The following is an 11,351-nucleotide window of genomic DNA, read 5'->3' as shown; positions in this document are numbered from 1 at the left end:
ATCAAATAATACTACTCATAAAATAAATGGTAAAAGCATGACACATACTCTCTAACTAAAAGCAAGTAAGGCAAATTAGCAATTAGGTATCAGTGTAGTAAATTATGTACAGGGATCTTTCTGCAGCATTTTTTTTGTAATAGTGAAATTACAAATAATCTCAATTTCTATAAAATAATGAACAGTTAAATTTTGTATATCCACTAAGAATATATTTAAGATATTAAACATAGTGAGTTGGAATCATGTGCACAAATATGGAAATATGTGAATTACATTTGGCATGGAAAATAGCAAAAATAAAATACATTATAGTATGATATGATTTGTTTTAAAACTTTGTGTATTTTTTTTTTTTAATTTATTTATTATTATTAAACTTCAAGTTGTAGGGTACATGTGCACAATGTGCAGGTTTGCTACATATGTATACTTGTGCCATGTTGGTGTGCTGCACCCATCAACTCGTCATTTACATCAGGTATAACTCCCAATGCAATCCCTCCCCCCTCCCCCCTCCCCATGATAGGCCCCGGTGTGTGATGTTCCCCTTCCCGAGTCCAAGTGATCTCATTGTTCAGTTCCCACCTACGAGTGAGAACATGCGGTGTTTGGTTTTCTGTTCTTGTGATAGTTTGCTAAGAATGATGGTTTCCAGCTGCATCCATGTCCCTACAAAGGACACAAACTCATCCTTTTTTATGGCTGCATAGTATTCCATGGTGTATATGTGCCACATTTTCTTAATCCAATCTGTCACTGATGGACATTTGGGTTGATTCCAAGTCTTTGCTATTGTGAATAGTGCTGCAATAAACATACGTGTGCATGTGTCCTTATAGCAGCATAATTTATAATCCTTTGGGTATATACCCAGTAATGGGATGGCTGGGTCATATGGTACATCTAGTTCTAGATCCTTGAGGAATCGCCATACTGTTTTCCATAATGGTTGAACTAGTTTACAATCCCACCAACAGTGTAAAAGTGTTCCTATTTCTCCACATCCTCTCCAGCACCTGTTAAAACTTTGTGTATTTATAAATTTGTGTAAACATATATAGAAGAACAAACATCATTCTATTAACAATAGTTTCTTCTAGGAAGGGAGTGAGTTTGGAGGGAAGTGGGTAAAAGAGAAGACCTTAACTTCAAAAAGATTTCTATGGTTTGACATTTTCTACAGCATGTCTTTGTTTTATAATTAGAAACAAGAAAAATGAGTGTTGTTACCATTTGGTAGGAGGATAATTATTTTATTTTTATTAATATTGATATTGTATTTTAGTGCACAGCATAATCTCATAAGAGAAATTCCAGAGGAATAATTAGAACGAACAGATTATATCTAAAAAGTGGGTATTCTTTACATAACAACAGAAGTTCCAGGTGATAACAACAAAAGTTCCAGGTGAGTGGTGGTCAGAATCTACTACTGCTCCAGCTCACTCAAAACACCTTCACCTGCCAAGAACAAGGTAGAGGCCAGGGAAAGCTAAGACAGTGAGCTACCTCCCCACCAAGGGCCTGTTTGTGAAAGTTTCCTGTCACCAAGTAGAAAATAAAATCAGAATAAAATGTGTACCCTATGGAACTGTGGCAGAGAGACACAAAGTAGAATATGAGATAACCATTCACACCTTAGGGGAAGACTTCTAGATTATGATTAAAAAATTATTGAGAAACTGTGTGAAGTTAATAAAGCTACCTAACCTCTGTGGGTGTCAGTTTCCTCACCTGTAAAATGGGGACTACATGCCAACTTCAAGTTGTTGCAAGAGTTAAATTCACAAAGACATTTAAAAGTGCCTGTTACCGTAATGGTCCACATTGTTAATAAGTACTATCAGACTTCAAAGAACACAAAAGAAATAATGTCACTGAGACCAAAGACAAGATGCCTAGCTTCATTAGCAATCCAGCAGCATCAGAATGAGATCCATCTGTAACTAGAATTCTTCACTATTCCACTGGAGAAGACAAACATGTGGGCTGCAGCAAGATAAATACGTAGTCAGTATGCAATGACTAGTGTAGTGAGGGTGTACCCTTCTCAAATACAGTTACACAACTGGTTGTCAGAAAACAAGTCAAACAAACTAGGCAACCCAGCAGATACTACCTTGAATGGGGTGAGCAGAAGAGGGTCGGTGTTACAAATCTCACCAGAAGACAATAAACCACAAGGACCTCTCAACTCTGCGAAGAGCAGAAGTTGGACTACTAGAACTACTCTTCCAGAAAGCGGCTGTTAGACAGCTGAGAGCACAGTGTCTTTGCAGCCACACACACAATAGCAGTACATCTAAACACAGAGTGCAAGACTCTCCTCTCCATTAATCTTTGTTTCAGGATGAAAGATGATGGATACCCTTATGTTATAACATACCCACCAACATGTGGATAAGTTTGTTCAGAAACTCCTAATTAATGAGGGCACAGGAAGGAGCAGGATGAGAATACTGAGGGATGAGGGAAGGATGCGAGCACCTGACCACACAGACTGTCCTCATAGGCTCTATTTCACACCAGAGAAGAGTCCTAGTGCTGTGCTGTAGTCTCCCTATACTTCCTCATCTTGCCCCCTTCATACATGCCACATGGTTTTATTCCTTCCTTTACACAGGTGCTGATGAACCCATAGGTACTTAATCCTAAAGGTGTTTCATGGGTACTTAATCCTAAAGGTGTTTTTGTTTTTTTTTTTAAATACAGTAATAGGGTCCCATTTACATGACAATGTTTTTCATTTCCCTTGATTGTACCCCACATTCAGGAATCACAAATGAAACCCACTGAAATGTGTGGTATGAATAAAGTCTTAATTTTATGGAGACTAATGCTCCAGATTTTACAGATTAAGCAGCATGAAAGCTGGTACCAACCAGGAATCAAAGAAACCGTTCCTGAGGACACAGAAGTCCTCTTCAACAACGTCAGTTATTAAGAGGCTACATAAAAGCAGAAATGCTCCTGGATGTTTCCACTGTCTAAACATAAACTTTCAGCAGATCAGCCCCAGCAAGTAAAGGCACATCCTGGACTACCATGCGTCACGAGCTTTTCACCCAAAACAGAGATGTGAAACCTGACAGGTTTTGAAGAGCTCCCAAGTGCTCCATACCTTGAAAGTCAATCCCACAAAGATGGAGCCCAATCCGTTCCTGAGGGATCAGGTCATGATCTGTATCTTTGAGACACTGGCCGCTCAGGCTTCAGTTGACATGAGGTCAGAGATTTTAACTGTAAAATGCCTAAACCATTGAGAGACAGGACTAGCTTGATTTCCTAGGCCAACTAAGAATCCCTAAGCCTAGCGGGGAAAGTGACCACATCCACCTTTAAACACCAGGCTTGCAACTTAGCTGACGCTGGACCAATGAGGTAGTAGAGAGAGCTCACTAAAATGCTAATTAGGCAAAAACAGGAGGTAAAGAAATAGCCAATCATTTATCGCCTGAGAGCACAGGGGGAGGGACAATGATCAGGATATAAACGAGAGCCCGCAACAGCAACCCCCTTTGGGTCCCCTCCCATTGTATGGGAGCTCTGTTTTCACTGTATTAACTCTTGCAAATGCACACTCTTCTGGTCCATGTTTATTAGGGCTCTAGCTGAGTTTTCACTGACTGTCCACCACTGCTGTTTGCCGCCTCTCAGACTCACCACTGAGTTCTACCCCTCCGGATCCGGCAGGGTGTCCACTGTACTTCTGATCCAGCGAAGTGCCTATTGCTGCTCCTGATCGGACTAAAGGCTCGCCATTGTTCCTGCACATCTAAGTGCCCGGGTTTGTCCTAATAGAACTGAACACTAGTCGCTGGGTTCCACGGTTCTCTTCCGTGACCCACAGCTTCTAACAACACACCACATGGCCCAAGCTTCCATTCCTTGGAATCTGTGAGGCCAAGAACCCCAGGTCAGGGAATAAAAGGCTTGTCGCCATCTTGGGAGCGGCCTGCCACCATCTTGGGAGCTCTAAGAACAAGGATCCCCTGGTAACACCATCATAATCTTTAGGTAGATATCTGGGGGTCTGCACACTTAAACAGGTTGGTGAAATGTCACATCAGACACATGGCTGGGAGTTGGGGTTTTCTCCTCTGCTCTTAGCAGTACCTTGGTAACCTAATGATTACCCTCCCTCATGCCTCCGAATCCAGATCTACGAAAAAGGCGCTGGTGATGGTGACTTTTTACGAAGCTCCAGCCCATGGTCACTCCCTGCAAAGCTCTGAACGTGTGCATCCACAGGCCAGGCAGTGGGTGTCTACAAAGGCGGCCGAACTTGTGCTCTGCTTGGAGAGAGTAGAGGGCAGCAGCACAGTGGACAGCGTCTGGGATCTCAGGCCAATTCCTACAGCCACTTAGGAAAGCAGGCGGCTCCAGGGGCTGGAGAAGTCGCCATGCTCTGGAAAGACCCTGGGTGCGGGTGGGAGAGAAAATTGAGCTGAGCAGCAGGAAGCCGGCTGAGTGAGGAACAGACACTCCCAATGCAGACAAAGGCAGGGTGCACTTCGAAGTAACACACTCTCCTCGCTGCCCAGTCCAGACCTGCTGCTCAAGTCCCTCTCCTGACTCAATCCTCTTGGCGAGGGTTTGGCACGGAATCAATGGCCAGCAAAGCTTGGTAAGTGAAGAGCCCTACACTGCCCTGCCCCGCCCTCCAGGGCTGCACCGCGCCTCCGCTTGTGTCTCAATCTGGGGTTGCCATCTTACAACCCCGCCACCCACTGTCCGGAACCTGTGAAGGGACTACAACTCCCAGCATGCCCCGCCAGGCACGCACCACCCTGTCCCTACCCTAGAACTGCGAACACCCCCCAGCCCGTAACGGGCCGGCATCGTGGACCCTCCGCCCTGGGACCAACAGCCGGGTAGCCGACCAGACACTGCAACTTCCCGAACGCCTGAAGATGGTTCCGCTCCCCGCCCCGCCCTTCCATGCATCCTAGCAGTTTCACCTTGGGGACGGAAGACTTGGCTCTTTCCAAATCTCTCCTGCTGTGGACACAGTGGAGCTAGGGCGGCTAGTTTCACCTTGTAATTGTGCCATACTGTCTCTCCAAGCTGCGGGCTTAATGCATGTCATGTTCGAAGTTTGATTTCTGGCAGACCAACAAAGGGCTGGTCGCCTTTTAAGGCCTCGCTGCAGGGTTGCCATAGTTAGTTCCCCCGGCGGGAGTTGGTCTTGCCCTGCCGTTTTTCTTGCCTTGCCTCTCCCTCAGCCCCGCCCCCTCTCGCCCCTCCTCTGTCCTGCCCTAGGGGTGGTATAATGAGCCTGCCTTTCGGACATGCGCAGTGCTGCCCGTCCCCAGGACTTCGGCTAAAGGTCTTGCCTTTTCAGACATGTGCAGTGCAGCCCGTCCTTAGGGGTTGGGTAATGGGTCCGTCCTTTCAGACATGCGCAGTGCACCAGTTCCTAGGGGTGGGATAACCGCCTCGGACCGACCAGTTCTCAGGCTTCTTGGGATCCCCTCAAGAAGTCCCCTCGCGAGTGTCTGAAACTGTCAGTACACTGCCAGAAATGGAAACATCCTCTCCCTAGTCAACTGCCATTTGCCTTTTCCAAACCGCCATTTCCTCTGTTCTCTGGGCTGTCACAAATCCTCATCTGCACCCCAGGAGCGCCCCTTGTACTCCCGGTCAAGTGGCAGAACCCGCACCTGGGTTGGGCCTCCCACAGGGACGCTCCTGCCACTGTAATAAAGAGGAGAAAACCTCCCAGTGGAACGTCCTGACCATGTTGCATCCAGTCATAAAACAGCCACAGGGAAGGGACTCCCTCAGTTACTTTGAGAACCAGATCCACCACTTCTTTGACCCCACCTAGGCTGGTTCCCAGGCCTTGCAGTCCTAGTGTGGACCTCCCGGCAGTGATTAACGCAGGTCAGCAGGAGCAGAGTGCCCCATGGTCCCTCCCAACACATGAGATAAATTTGTGTGGTGATGTCAGGAACAGTGTCTGCCTTTCTGCCCTGAATAGGGCTCCCCTGGAAAATCGTGTAATATGTCTTTTTAAATACCTCCTTTGGACCACTTTTAATAGTTTGCTGATAAACAAATGATCTTTCTCTTAATTCATGTTTCCATTAAGTTTTTCAGGTTAAGTATTGCACGACTACACGCTTCTGATGCTGTCATAGGCACAGCCTCAGCTCCGTGCATGGTGGACCCACAAGAACAGAATCTCCATGGGGCATCTTTGTGGGGCATCCCTATTACTGCAGGATTTGGAAGAAACAAATTTAAATAACTTCTAAGATGAAAAAAATTGAACATTTAAGACAAGGCAGAAAAGTCATCTGCCTTTAATAACTGTCATCTGTGCCTCACATGTCAGACTTTCTCCAAAAAAAAACTCTAAGGAGAACTTACTTCCATTATTATAAATAGTAAAAGTTATAAATCATATCAAGTCAATTGGAAGTCGTGCCCTGCTAGTTTCCAAAATCACAATATGGCCTTAGTATTGTTTTATTTGTATTTTTGAGGGGGGGTTTGTGAACCTTTGGATATAAAAATTTAGGTTTTTGAACAATTTTTGTCAGTTTTCATATATTAGTTGTTGACCTACTTTTATACCCCATCTAATTCTTCTGTCTCCTCTCCTCAGATTCAATCATTCTGCTCATCTCTAAGGCTCTGTTTATCTTCTTTAAATTTTGTTGATTTACTTTTGTACCCCATTTAATTTTTTTCTGTCTTTCCTCTTTTCTCAAACTCAGTCATCCAACAGGTCGGTAAAGCTCTGTTCATTTTATTTAAACTTTTTTTTTACTTCTACCTTCAGATTGGATCATTTCTATTGCTGTGTCTTCTGTTTCTAATCTATAGCTGTGCTCAAAATTATTATTTTTATTCTTATTTTTCTATTTGGCTATTTTTCATTTCTCTGCTGAGGTTCCACATCTGTTAATTTATGAGAATATTTTCTTTGCCCACATGAGCATGCTTATAATAGCTGCCTTTAAATTCTTGTCTGCTGATTATATCTTGGACATCTTGGAGAGGCCTACTGCCTGCTTTTTATCTCGCATATGTATTACATTTTCACATGTCTTCATGCATCTCATAAATTTTAAAAAGCTACACTAGAGACTGTATACAAGAGTTACAGAGACTCTAGATTCTGTTATGTCCCTTTGAAGAGTGTTGATTTTTAAAGAGGGTGTTAATTGGGCTGGATTCTGACTTCAATACTTATCTCTAATATGGAGGGCACAGCTGAAATATCAGTTTTTATATACACGTATCTCATATACGTATTATATATAGAAGTGTTTTTATAAATATATATAATATTTTACCCAGGATTCATCATTTTTCTCTCTGAGAGTGTTAGTTTAACTAGCTACTTCACCATCAGTGGAAGCCAGAACCTTAGTTTTGATTTTTGGATTTAATATAAATGAAATTATATATTATGGATACGTTTACATCAATTTTCAATGCAATATTATATTTGTGATATTCATTTATGCTGTTGCAGATACCTATAATCCTTTTTGTTTGTTTGTTTGTTTGTTTGTTTTTTTTGAGATGGAGTCTCACTTTTTTGCCAGGCTGGAGTGCAGTGGCATGATACCTGCTCACTGCAACCTTCACCTCCTGAGTTCAAGTGATTATCCTGCCTCAGCCTCCTGAGTAGGTGGGACTACAGGCATGCGCCACCACTCCCAGCTAATTTCTGTATTTTTAGTAGAGACGGGGTTTCACCAGGTTGGCCAGGATAGTCTCGATCTTTTGACCTCATGATCTGCCTCCTTCAGCCTCCCAAAGTGCTGGGATTACAAGTGTGAGCCACTGTGCCCAGCCAACCCATTCATTTTAAAAAGTCCTTTTTTATATTCTGGTTAAATATACACAAAGTTAACCATTTTAACAATTTTTCAATGTGCAACTCAGAGGAATTAATCACACTCACATTGTTCTGCAACCATCATCCACATTCATAGGGAATTTTATTCATTTTGCAAAACTGAAACTCTGTTAAACAACAGCCCCCCTTTACCTTCCTTTTGGCCCCTGGGAACTACTCTTCTACTTTGAGTATCTGTGAATGGAACTACCATAAGTACCTCATATGAGTGGAATCATACAATATAGTTCAGAAATCATGAGGAAGAATAATACATACTGTATAACATGTTTATTAACTTAAATAAACACAGAGATCATGAGGATTATAGAGAAAGAGAAAAAAGCAAAAGCAGTTAGAAGAATGTGTTATATTTATGACTATGGTGTCTCAAATTCCAGAGCAGAAGGCCCCTGCTCCAGAAACAGGTCTGGTCATGGTGGAGCTGGGAGCCCAGTACCGCTGTCTGACTCCCAAAGCCCATGCTCAGCCCAAACGTCACTGAGCCCTGAGGCACTCTGCCCCTGCCAGCCCAGGCACTCAGTGGCTGTGAGATACACTATGGCCTCTTCTTAGTCTTGAGGGTGTTGCTTGCTTACTGGGATGGAGGCTCAGCTGACAGAACAAGTAGGAACTTCAGGAAATAGTGGCAGCTGTGAGGCTATCAGGAGCCACACCTCAGGCTTCCCAGTGCCTGCCTAGGGATCCCCATGCAACAGAGCCTAATGTTGGCCAGTGATGAGCACAGACACCAGCCCTGTTGGTGGTGGCTGAGAGAGGTCCTGGTGAAACGTGCCGATGTCTTTGCAGAGGAGAATGGAGATATATAAGTTCCACACCCTAAACCAAGCTTGTCCATCCCATGGCCCATGAGGTGCATGCAGCCCAGGATGGCTTTGAATGTCACCCAACACAAATTCATAAACTTCCTTAAAATTTTATTTTTTTCTGCGAATTTTTAGCTCACCAGCAGTTGTTACTGTTAGTGTATTTTATGTGTGGTCCAATGAAATTCTTCTTTCAATGTGGCCTAGGGAAGCCAAAAGATTGGACACCCCTGTACAGAAAAAAAATGTGATCTGCTTCATTATCAAACTTCTGTTCAGAGCCTCATGACTCTCAGTTCAGACAGACGCTGTCACCTTTCTCCAGGCCACAGTGTACCTGAGAGCCACAGAAAACTTCTGTTCCGCAGTTCTTCATGGGAGTGGCTATGGGGAAGAACCTATTAACTCTGCCCATACACCTGATCTTTTGTGGTTCAGCTGGTCTTCCATGCAGGGATGTGGCTGCTTTCTTTAGAGGGGACAGGCTCTACCTTTTGCCACACACAGGTGTGTGTCAGCTGTGGTGGTGTTAGTTGGTCAGGTCAGTCTAGCCACACACCCTGAGGTGAGTGATAAGATGCCAGGAATGGTGGACTGGGCTAGGCAGTCTCCCAATCTTCAGGTTTCTAGATGGCCCCCTAAACAGCATGAATGAGTCATGGAGGTCCTGGACCTGAACTGGGCCAGTGAACTTGTCCTCAGGTCTTCAGGGTGCAGGTGTTGACGGTGACATGGAAGAGAAGGCTGGTCCCTAGGTCACCAGCAGAACTCTCAGGCAGGGCCAAGCAGAGCACTCAGAAGGTGGGAGCTCAAGGGCAGATCATAGGCCTGTGAGGGCTGGACTTGCAGAAAGGCTCCAGGCCATGGCTAAAATCATCACATGGGAGGAGGGCAGCTGTGCTGCTGGCCTGTCCCAGAGAACGCAGGGCCCCTTCAGGTGGAGAGTGGAGGCAGATAGATGCCGGGTACATTGTCCACTCATGGTTTTCTCCCACGGGAGCAGTGGCAGTATCCACTGGGGTGTGTGACGGTGCCTGGTCACCCATTGCCTACCTGGCTCAGCAGTGGCCATGGCAGTAGCAGCAGTGGTGATGGCAGTGGGGGCCCCAGGACAGAATGCAGACCTCTGCAAGGCTGGAATCTCAGAAGACCACTGGGCAGCAGCCAAAATTCCTGGGTGCAGGCAGAGCAGCTGTGCTCCAGGGCTGTCACTGGTGAGCCTTGCCCCAATCCCTTGGAGGGTGCAGTGAAGACTGAGAGCTGTGGGCATATGTCCCACTCACACTTCCATCCTGCAAAAGCAGCTGTGGATTTCACCTCTGGGTGCACCAATGTGCCCAGGCTCCATGCTTCTTTGCAGGCTTGGTGGCAGCAGTGGTAGCGCCCACTGTGACTGCAAGGGGAGCCTCAGGGAGTTTCACTTACCTCTGGGAGCTGGGCTCTCAAAGAACACTGGACCAGAGCCAAAATGCTCAGGCAGGGACAGGTTATCTCACTATGGTCCAGGCAGTGGGGAAGACAGGCCCTGTCTAGTGGGACTCATTTATCTCACAAGTCTCTAAGTCTCTGTTTATTTTTCTTCAAATTTTTATGTTTCTTTTCTTCAGACTAGATAATTTCTATGGCTCTGTCTTTTATTTTTTCAGGTTCTAATCAGCTGATAAGCTCAACAATATTTTTTTCCTCTTACCTTTCTTTCTATTATTTTATAATTTCTGTTTCTCTGCTGAGGCTCCATATTTGTTTATTCATTATGAGAATTTTTTAACTTCCTTGAACATATTTATAATTGCTGTTTTCAAATCCTTGTTGGCTAACTGAAATGCCTTAGATATCTTGGGGATCATTTCTTTTTTTTTTTTTTTTTTTTTTTTTTTTGAGACGGAGTCTCGCTCTGTCGCCCAGGCTGGAGTGCAGTGGCCAGATCTCAGCTCACTGCAAGCTCCGCCTCCCGGGTTTACGCCATTCTCCTGCCTCAGCCTCCGGAGTAGCTGGGACTACAGGCGCCCGCCACCTCGCCCGGCTAGTTTTTTGTATTTTTAGTAGAGACGGGGTTTCACCGTGTTAGCCAGGATGGTCTCGATCTCCTGACCTCGTGATCCTCCCGTCTCGGCCTCCCACAGTGCTGGGATTACAGGCTTGAGCCACCGCGCCCGGCCTAGGGGATCATTTCTACTGCCTGTTTTTTATCTTGTGTTTTGGTGACACAAAAAAGAGGTCCTGTTTCTTCATACATCTTATACATTTTAATACATTTTAACATTATGTACTAGAAACTATAAATGACAGTTGTTGAGATTTTGGATTCCATTGTGTTTTTCTGAAGAGTACTGTTATATTTCTAGAATGAAGTTAACTTGGCTGGACTCAACTCCAATCCCCACATCCCTTACAGTGGGCAAAGCTAAAATTATCATTTAATTCTTACCCATATCATGTCATATGTATTGCATGTAGGTATGTTTGTATGTTGCTACATATAATATTTCACTAAGATTTATTATTTTTCCTGTGAGTGTATTAGTTCCACAAGTTATTCCACCCTTACATGAAGACAGAAACTGAAAGTTGTTTGCTTTTTGAATTTTTAATAAATGGGATTAGATAGTATGCATATTTTTAATCTGGTTGAATTTATGCAAGATTATATTTGTCATGTTTAT

The sequence above is a fragment of the Chlorocebus sabaeus genome, chromosome 5 (genome assembly GCF_047675955.1).
Source record: "Chlorocebus sabaeus isolate Y175 chromosome 5, mChlSab1.0.hap1, whole genome shotgun sequence".
Lineage (NCBI taxonomy): Eukaryota > Metazoa > Chordata > Mammalia > Primates > Cercopithecidae > Chlorocebus > Chlorocebus sabaeus.
This window is presented reverse-complemented; position numbering follows the sequence as displayed.